The sequence below is a fragment of the Nannospalax galili genome, unplaced genomic scaffold (assembly GCF_000622305.1).
Source record: "Nannospalax galili isolate Female #2095 unplaced genomic scaffold, S.galili_v1.0 scaffold1245, whole genome shotgun sequence".
Classification (NCBI taxonomy): Eukaryota; Metazoa; Chordata; class Mammalia; order Rodentia; family Spalacidae; genus Nannospalax; species Nannospalax galili.
The window spans coordinates 101,557-110,265 of NW_008354009.1; positions in this window are offsets into that span (position 1 = coordinate 101,557).

The following is an 8,709-nucleotide window of genomic DNA, read 5'->3' on the forward strand; positions in this document are numbered from 1 at the left end:
AAGATAAATGAAAACTTATGTCCCTGGAAAGACTTCTGCCATGTCACCATGGCAGTTATATATTTTTTGTTTTGTTTTTTACTTTTACAAAAACTTTATTGAGAATTTCATATATGTATATAAGGTATTTTGATCAAATCCATGCCCACTCACTCCCCTTCAACTCCTCCCATATCTCCCCATCACATTTTTCTGACAAATTTATGTACATTTTTATTCACCACAATAAAGTACCTGTAATAATTCACAAGTACGTTGAACATTAGTCCCAAACTTGAAAAATGATTCCAACTGAAAGAAAAATAAAATATTGGTACAGCCACTCTTAAAGGCTGTGTCATACAACTTAAGGAGCACAATTTATATATAAAATTATTTATATAATTTCATCTAATTTTCAAAAGTACTCTCAAAATTTAACTCCATTTTAAGCAGAGAAGCCAAAATTTGAACAAATGGGGGCTGGAGAGGTGGCCCAGTGGTTAAGAACTCTGATTGCTCTTGCAGAACACCCAGGTTCCATTCCCAGCACCTACATGGCGACAAACAACCGTCTGAAACTCCAATTCCAGTCGATCTGATACCCTCTTCTGACCTCCACAAGCACTGCACAATATGGGTGAACCTACTTACATGCAGGCAATACACTCATAAACATAAAAAATTAGAATAATAAGTAAAATATTTTTGAAAACAAAATTTTAGCAAACGAACTCATCCAGTCTTATAAATGCATAAATGTTATTCTAGTATTTGTATTCAGTATCTTGCTGACAACAAAGCAGTTTCTGTAATACTAAATTGACCTTATAATGCCCAAAGCAGTGTTTTATAATGTGTTTTTGTATAATTTTCCTACTACTTTATTTCTCTTTTCTGCATTTAAATTATAACTGGATAGTTAATAAACTGAACCTATTGGATTCCAAGTAGACATTTGCCATGACATTTGCACTGTTTATTAAATTACAAAATGTGGAAAAATTATAGAGTTGTGCCAGGAGTGGTGGTGCCCACCCTTAATCCCAGCACTTGGGAGGCAGAGGCAGGTGGATTTCTGTGAGTTCAAGGCCAGCCTGGTCTACATAGTGAGTTCCAGGCTAGCTGGGGCTACAGGGAGAAAAGACCTGTATCAAAAAGACCAATAAATAAATAAATAAATAAATTATAGAGTTGAAAAATATAATAAGTAAATTTTAAAACTGAAGAGTTTGAGCAGCAGTTTATACATAACTAAGAGACCAATTGTGAACTGGAGGCTGGGTCAGGAATATATGTAAAATGAAGCCTAAAGAAAGTAAAGACTATTAAGAAGCAGAGGATGGAGTGAGAAGATCCACCATTCATCTAACTGAGGCTCAAAGATGGGAGAAGATAGAAAATGGAGCAGAGGACTTTGAAAAGATGAGTTCAAAGAATTTCAGAGAACTGGTGAAAGGCGCCAATTTTTGTTATTCACTAAGCCCAAAGAGGTCAAATGAAATGAAATTGGACAAAAAAGAAATACGTGCTTAGATATACTATAGAGAAGCTGCAGAAAATAAAGTCAAAAGAGAAAGTGTTGAACATAGCCAACGGGACGAGAGCGAGAAATGAGCAAAACAGCAGCATCTGAGCAACAGCTGATGTGGTGGTTTGAATGAAAATGTCCCCCGTAGGCTCCAAGTGTTTGGACATTTTGTCCCCAGATGATGGCACTATTTTGGGAGGTTTTAGAAGGCGTGGCTATCCTACAGGAAGCATGTCATTGGGGGTGGGCTTAGAGACTTGCCAGATCTCCAGGTACTCTCTTGCTTCCTGTGTCTGGGTGATGATGTGAGAGCTTAGCTTCTGCTGCTCCTGCTCCAGCCACCTCCAGCCACCATGCCTCCCTCCTCCAGCCATCCAGCCACCTCCAGCCACCTCCAGCCACCATGCCTCTCTTCCATGACGGACTGTAATTCCCGTGGAACCGTAAGCTCAAATAAACTCTTCCTTCTATAAATTGCTTGGGTCAGTGTTTCTATCACAGCAACAGAAAAGTGACTCATACAGCTGATGTCCCAACAGCAAAGGTGAAAACCTATCTTCAGTGCAGAGACCCCTGTAGGGTACTGAAGAGTACGCACACAGCATAAAACAACAGTGACAGGGCTGGAGAGATGGCTCAGCAGTTAAGAGCACTGACTGCTCTTGCAGAGGACCCAGGTTTGATTCCCAGCACCCACATGGAGGCTCTGAACCATCCTTAACTCCAGTTCCAGGGAAATCCGAAGCACTCTCTGACTTCTGCGGCATTGCATGACATGGGTGCACTCACATACATGCGGGCAATACACTCATACACATAAAATGAAAATAATAAATAAAATATTTTAAAAAATAAAAATAAAACAAGTTACAAGCTGGCAAGATCCTTTCAATGTGTTATAGAAAAAATGTAAATAGCCCAAAACTATTATAAGTTCCTAAAAATAAAGAAGGAAAAAAAACCCAAAAAACTAACAATCTTAGACAAATGAACAATAACCATGAACAGTTCACAGGGAAAAGAACTACACAAGATTTGAAAAGACAAAGACACTCGGCTTCATTTGTAATAAAATGAACGCAAAAATTAAAACTGCAGAGAGGTACTGTCTCAGTCCTATGAGACTGCGGGGGAAAGTGACCAAAATTTGACAGCACACTGTGTTGGTGAGACCTTGGAGGTACGGCCCTGCTCAGGTATTGCTCTTAGGGGAGAAAATGGTGCAACTCCTATGGAGTAAAACATAGTGGAAAATGCTAAAGTGGTATCTGCATTTCAAATCAATACTTTTTCTCTCTGCTCTCTATCCCAACAATAAACTGACCAAAAGTACAAAAAGATCATTTCTTTATAAACTAGTATAATGTAACATCTAGTATGTACTTAAGTAAGAAAACTGAGATGGAAAATATGTAAAGTACACTATTAGTTATTGGAAATCCACATATATGTGTATGTATGTATGTACACATATATGGTTGCATATATACATATAAATAATTGATAGTATTTAAAAACAAATTATAAAAAATTAAAATGAAGCGGGGCGTGGTGGCACACGCCTTTAATCCCAGCACTCAGGAGGTAGAGGCAGGCAGATCTCTGTGAGTTCAAGGCCAGCCTGGTCTACATAGTGAATTCCAGGACAGATGGAGCTACAGGGAGACCCTGTCTCAAAAAGACCAAAAAAAAAATTTTAAATGATTACTTGAGGGATGATATAAACAACTTGAGACAATGTACAAAGTGATAAATTATTAAGATAGTTAACTGGGTGTAAGATAAGCGTAACAAAAGGGCTGCTGAAATCTTATATTAACCTTACATTAGCATATCATTTATGGAGCTTGGGAGATGGCTCAGTGGGTGAAGTGCTTGATGTACAAGCATGTGAACTTGAATTCAGATCCCCAGCATCCACATTAGAAAAAAAATCAACAACAACAAACAGGTAAGCAAGGTATGGTGGCCTGCAATTCCAGAGAAATGAGTTCAAAATCAGCCTGAGCCTCATCCTGTCTCAATAAAACAAAACAGAAAAAAAAAAAAAAAAGCCAGAGATGACTACATGCTTCTAGAGCACTGGCCACTCTTGCAGATGACCTGGGTTTGGTTCCCAGCACCCATGTGGTGGCTAACAACTATTCACAACTCCAGTTCCAGGGGATCCAGCACCCTCTTATGGCTTCTGCTGGCATTGCATGCAAATGCATGCAAGGCAAAGCAGTAATGCACATAATTAATTAATCAATTAATGAATTAATTAATGGGTGGATATTTGAGGTTCCTACCTCAGCCAGGAGCCTTCAAAGCATGCACAAACAGCCAGCTGCAAAGACACAGAAACCACATTAGAACCTTTAAAAAAAAGGTGGAGAGCAATAGAGGAAGTCACCTCACATGACCTCTGGGCTCCCCATCCCCACACACATGTGTACATATATACATACACCACACATACACAAAAATCACTTATACTATCTTTAGAAAATATAAGACATCCAGAATAATTAATGAAATATATAAGATCTTTATGGAGAGAAAGTATTAAATTTTATTCAAAACTGTGAATGATGTTCAAAGAGAGCTACCATATTCATCACATTCATGACCAGGAAGACGCACATCAAAAAATGTCACACATTCCCAAATTAACCTACAAATATAATGCAATACTAAATTAAAAACCTAAGAAGCTTTTGAAAGTAGAAATTAACAAGGCTCTAAAGTGTGTATAGAAAGGCAAAGAATGAAAACTAAGATAGTTCAAGGGGGAAAAAAAGCTGGGAGCAGGGCATTTTTTTTTATCTTGTCTAAATTTATTATAAAGCTGTAGGAATTAAATCACAGTACAGACAAGTAGACCAGACCAGAAATTCAGAAAGGATCCACTCCTATATGGTAATCTATCTGATATATGATAAAGATATATTGGTGAATAATTTTATCCATGGTGTTGCAAAAATATGAGAGAGTAGAAAACAATCGATTTGTATTTCATACAAAATACAATCCATTATAGGTATATTAAAGAATAAAATAAGAGAAGCAAAATCTGAAAACATTTAGAAAAAATGCATGAGAATGAATTTATGACTTTTGTGTAAAATATTTCTTAGATAAGAAGAAAGCATAAAAGAAAAAGTTGATAGTTGATCACAGTGAATTTAATACTTATATCGCCGATACCTTTAAAGTAGACGAAAAGAAATGTCACACCCTGGGGAAGTTATTGCAAAAGAATCCACAATATGGGTTGGGATGTAGCTCAGGTGATAGAATGCTTGTTTAGTATGCACGAGGCCCTGGTTCAGTCCCCAGCACCACATAAACCAGATGTGACGGTACATACCTATAATCCTAGCACTCATGAGGTGAAGGCAGGAAGATCCAAAGTTCGAGGTCATACTTGGCTATATAAGGAGTTTGAGGCCAGCCTGGGACACATAAGGCTGGGTGAGACACTCCTTGGCATGCTGGTCCATATTTACAACCCCAAGACATGGAAGGCTGTAAAAGGAACTCAAGTTTGAGGCCAGTCAATTAAAACAATAAAGGACTATTATGCATCAAGAATAAGAAAAGTAACTCAAGTAATGAAAGTTTAAATATCTCTCAACTTATAACTGGATAATGAAAATGTACACATGCACAATGGAACTTTATTCAGCTGTAAAAAAAATGAAATTACAAAATTCACAGGAAAATATGTGGAACTGGAAAAAAATTTACTAAGTGAGGTAACCCAGGCCCAGATAGACAAACACTGCAAGTTCCTTCTCATATGTAAATCCTAGCTTTGAAAACTTAGACTGGTATATTTAACTTGGAGTGCCTGGAGAGGTCAAGAAACTAGAAAGGGGCCATTAGAAGGGGGGGGGAGGCTTAAGGGAGTGAGGATAGCAGAACATATGTGAAAGTAGAGTTGGGGTTGTAAGATTTAAGTAGAAACGAGGGTGGGAGAGAGGAGAGCAGAGAGAGTAGGCGGAAGGCTTAACTACACCTAAAGATTATGAAAAAGCCCCATGGAAACCTATTTCATAAGTCTGTTAAAGAACACATTTTTTAAGTTTGAATAGTGGCATTGTGCATGGGTGGACAAAGTTCCTCCCAGAAACCAAAGCCAGGTCTGGGATATCTTCCTATGAACTCTTGGTCAGGGAGGCCCCAGAAGCCTACAAAACATTACAGGCTATTGCCATTGCTCTTGGTTGGCTACCAGAACTACATTTTGATCTCCCGTTGCTGAAGACACCATGCACTTTGGTTGCAGGACCTTGAGTAATCAAGCTAGAACTGAGTTAGAAGATTCCTCACTGCTGGTTCATAGTGACAGAAGGTGCTGTGCAACCTACCCAATGGTCGACCTCATGATCTGCAATCATGACCTATCTGGAAGATATGCCTACTGGAAGTAATAGTGGCATGGCTATTGTGTGGATAGCAATCATAATTAAACTCACTAGGTCTCTATCTATCATCTATCTATCTATCTATCTATCTCTCTATCTATCTATCATCTATCCATCTGTCTATCATCCATCATCTATCTATCACCTATCATCTATCTATCATTATCAATCATCTATCATCTATCTATCGTTATCAATCATCTATCATCTATCTATCATCTGTCTACCTCACAGATCAAATAAGGAAAGAGGCTTGTTGGAAATAAGGATTTCAGTGGGAGAAAGAAGGGTGAGAGAGTAATGAGGGTGAAAATGATCAAAAGTCATTAAAATTTTAGATATAACATATAAAAGAACAATTGTCAGAAAAGGAAAACTAATTGGGAGTAAACACATGGAAAGACCACTTCATTAGAAACCAGAGCTGTATAAATTGAAGTCACTATCAGAAGTCATTATACATTCATTAAATTAGCAAAAATGAAGGCATCTGACAATGCTGAGTGGTAAAATGGATGTGGAGAGCTGTACGACTTATTTATTGCTATGGAACATATGAACTAGCACAGCTGCTTTGCAGAACAATTTGACAACAGCAAGTGTAATGGAAAAAGCCTAGACTGTAAAATCTGGTGATTCCACTTCTAGGTACATAGCCCAAAGAATGTGGAATCATACACATTATTCATAGCAGGAACAACTTGGAAATGATTGAACAAACATCCAGAGGAAAGTAAATCATAATACAATCACTACAGAGCATTATAGAGACATAAAAATGAGCCAAGTCAAAGCTGGATGCATCAACAGAGATGAATGTCACAGCCATGAACCCACACAGAAAACATCCCCTACAAGATATTAGGCTGCCTTTTGGACAAAATTTCAAGACCTGACAATTCCACAAATAGTTTAGATAAGTGTACATATATAGTTCAAATACAAAGAAGACACATCAGAGTAATCAAGTTCAGAGAAAGGTAATCGGGGAGCTTGAATTCTATCAGGAATGTTTTAGTTCTTAAGCTGGATGATCATTTTTGTCTTTCTCTGTATCTTTGGGTATGTCTTAATATTTTATAATAAACACTTCATAATATATTAAGTACTGTAACTATACATACTAAAATATTCATTGTGTTTATATCCGGATGGGAAGTATTTTCTTTATATGTTTATATTTTCTAGTTTGTATGACTTTCCAAAAAAGTTATTTATTTTTATTTTATGTGTATGAGTGTTTTGTCTGCATATATGTAAGTGTATCACATATGTTCAATGCCTGTGGAAGCTAGAAGAGTATGCAAGATCCCCTGGAACCGGAGTTATAGACAGTTGGTAGCCACCATGTGGGTGCCAGGAACTGAACCCTGGTCCTCTGCAAGAGCAGTGCTCTTAACAGCTGAGCCATCTCTCTGGCCCCTACATTTTCTAGTTTCTATGACTTTTATCTTAAGAAAATTTTAAGACAGGCGATTTGTACTATAAAGACAGAGCTTCTATTAAGCCTTTTCATCTGTTTCTTTGGGGATCTACAAGACACCTTCAGACTCTTTCAAAAGTGACAATGTTTTTTTCTTCTCTGCTACCATTTTGTTTATTCAGGTTTAGTGCTGTCTGATTAAGTTGGTACCTAGTCACCTCTTGTACACACACACACACACACACACACAGAGAAAGAGAGAGAGAGAGAGAGAGAGAGAGAGAGAGAGAGACCCATTAATACCCTTCTTGATGACTGCTATTACATCTTAGATGAATGTATTGCAATAAGTACACGGGTGATCAATGTCCAAGGCCTTTAGCAGGTTGTATGACAACTTCTGGCTATGTAAAATTCTCCTTGGACCACCCTGCTCATTTCAGATCTCTTCTCCAGCTTCCACAAAGAGGTGCCATTGCTGGCTTCGCCATACAATATTGCTTTCTTTGATCAAGGCCTTTGTCCATACACCTATCCTTGGCATGTATTTCCTCTGCTGCGTGACAATCATCTATAATATGTTGATAGCATACATAATTCTTCCTCTATGAAGCATCCCCATCCTTCCCCCCTTGCTGACTCACTAATTCATAAAATAGTTACTGTGGCAGACTGAATAATGACCCCCCAAATTTACTTCTTAATCCCCAAAAGTTGTAAGAAAATCATCTTACTGGGCTGGAGAGATGGCTCAGAATTTAAGAGCACTGGCTGCTCTTGCAGAGGACCTAGGTTCAATTCCCAGCACCCACACAGTGGCTAACAACCATCTGTGACTCCAGTTCTAGGGAATCCAATACCGTCTTCTGACCTCCATGGACATTGTACAACACAGGTGCACCTATCTATAAGCAGAAAATACACTCGTACACATAAAAAAATAAATATTAAAAAAAGAAAATCATCTTACATAGACAGAAGGACTTCTTAATGCAATTAAATTAAGGTTTTTGAGATGGAAAAAGTGAGAAACAGAAAGAAAGGAGAAAGAAAGAGAGAGAAAGAAATAGAGAAAGAAAGAAAGTGATGTAGAGACAGAAGTCAAGAGAGATTTGGAGATGCTACACTGCTGGGTCACATGAAAGTTAAAATCACCAAGACATACTATTACCCACCAAATTTTTGAAAAGAGCAACTGATAATCCCTAGTGACAGTGAGGATGCACATGGAACTCAGGTGTGGCTTGTGGGTACTCAAAATGGCGTAACTACTTTAGAGAACAGACTGATAGTTATTAGAAAATAAGACATGGGCCTGGAGGCCCAGAGGGTAAGAGTGCTTGCTGCTCTTGCAGAGGACCTGG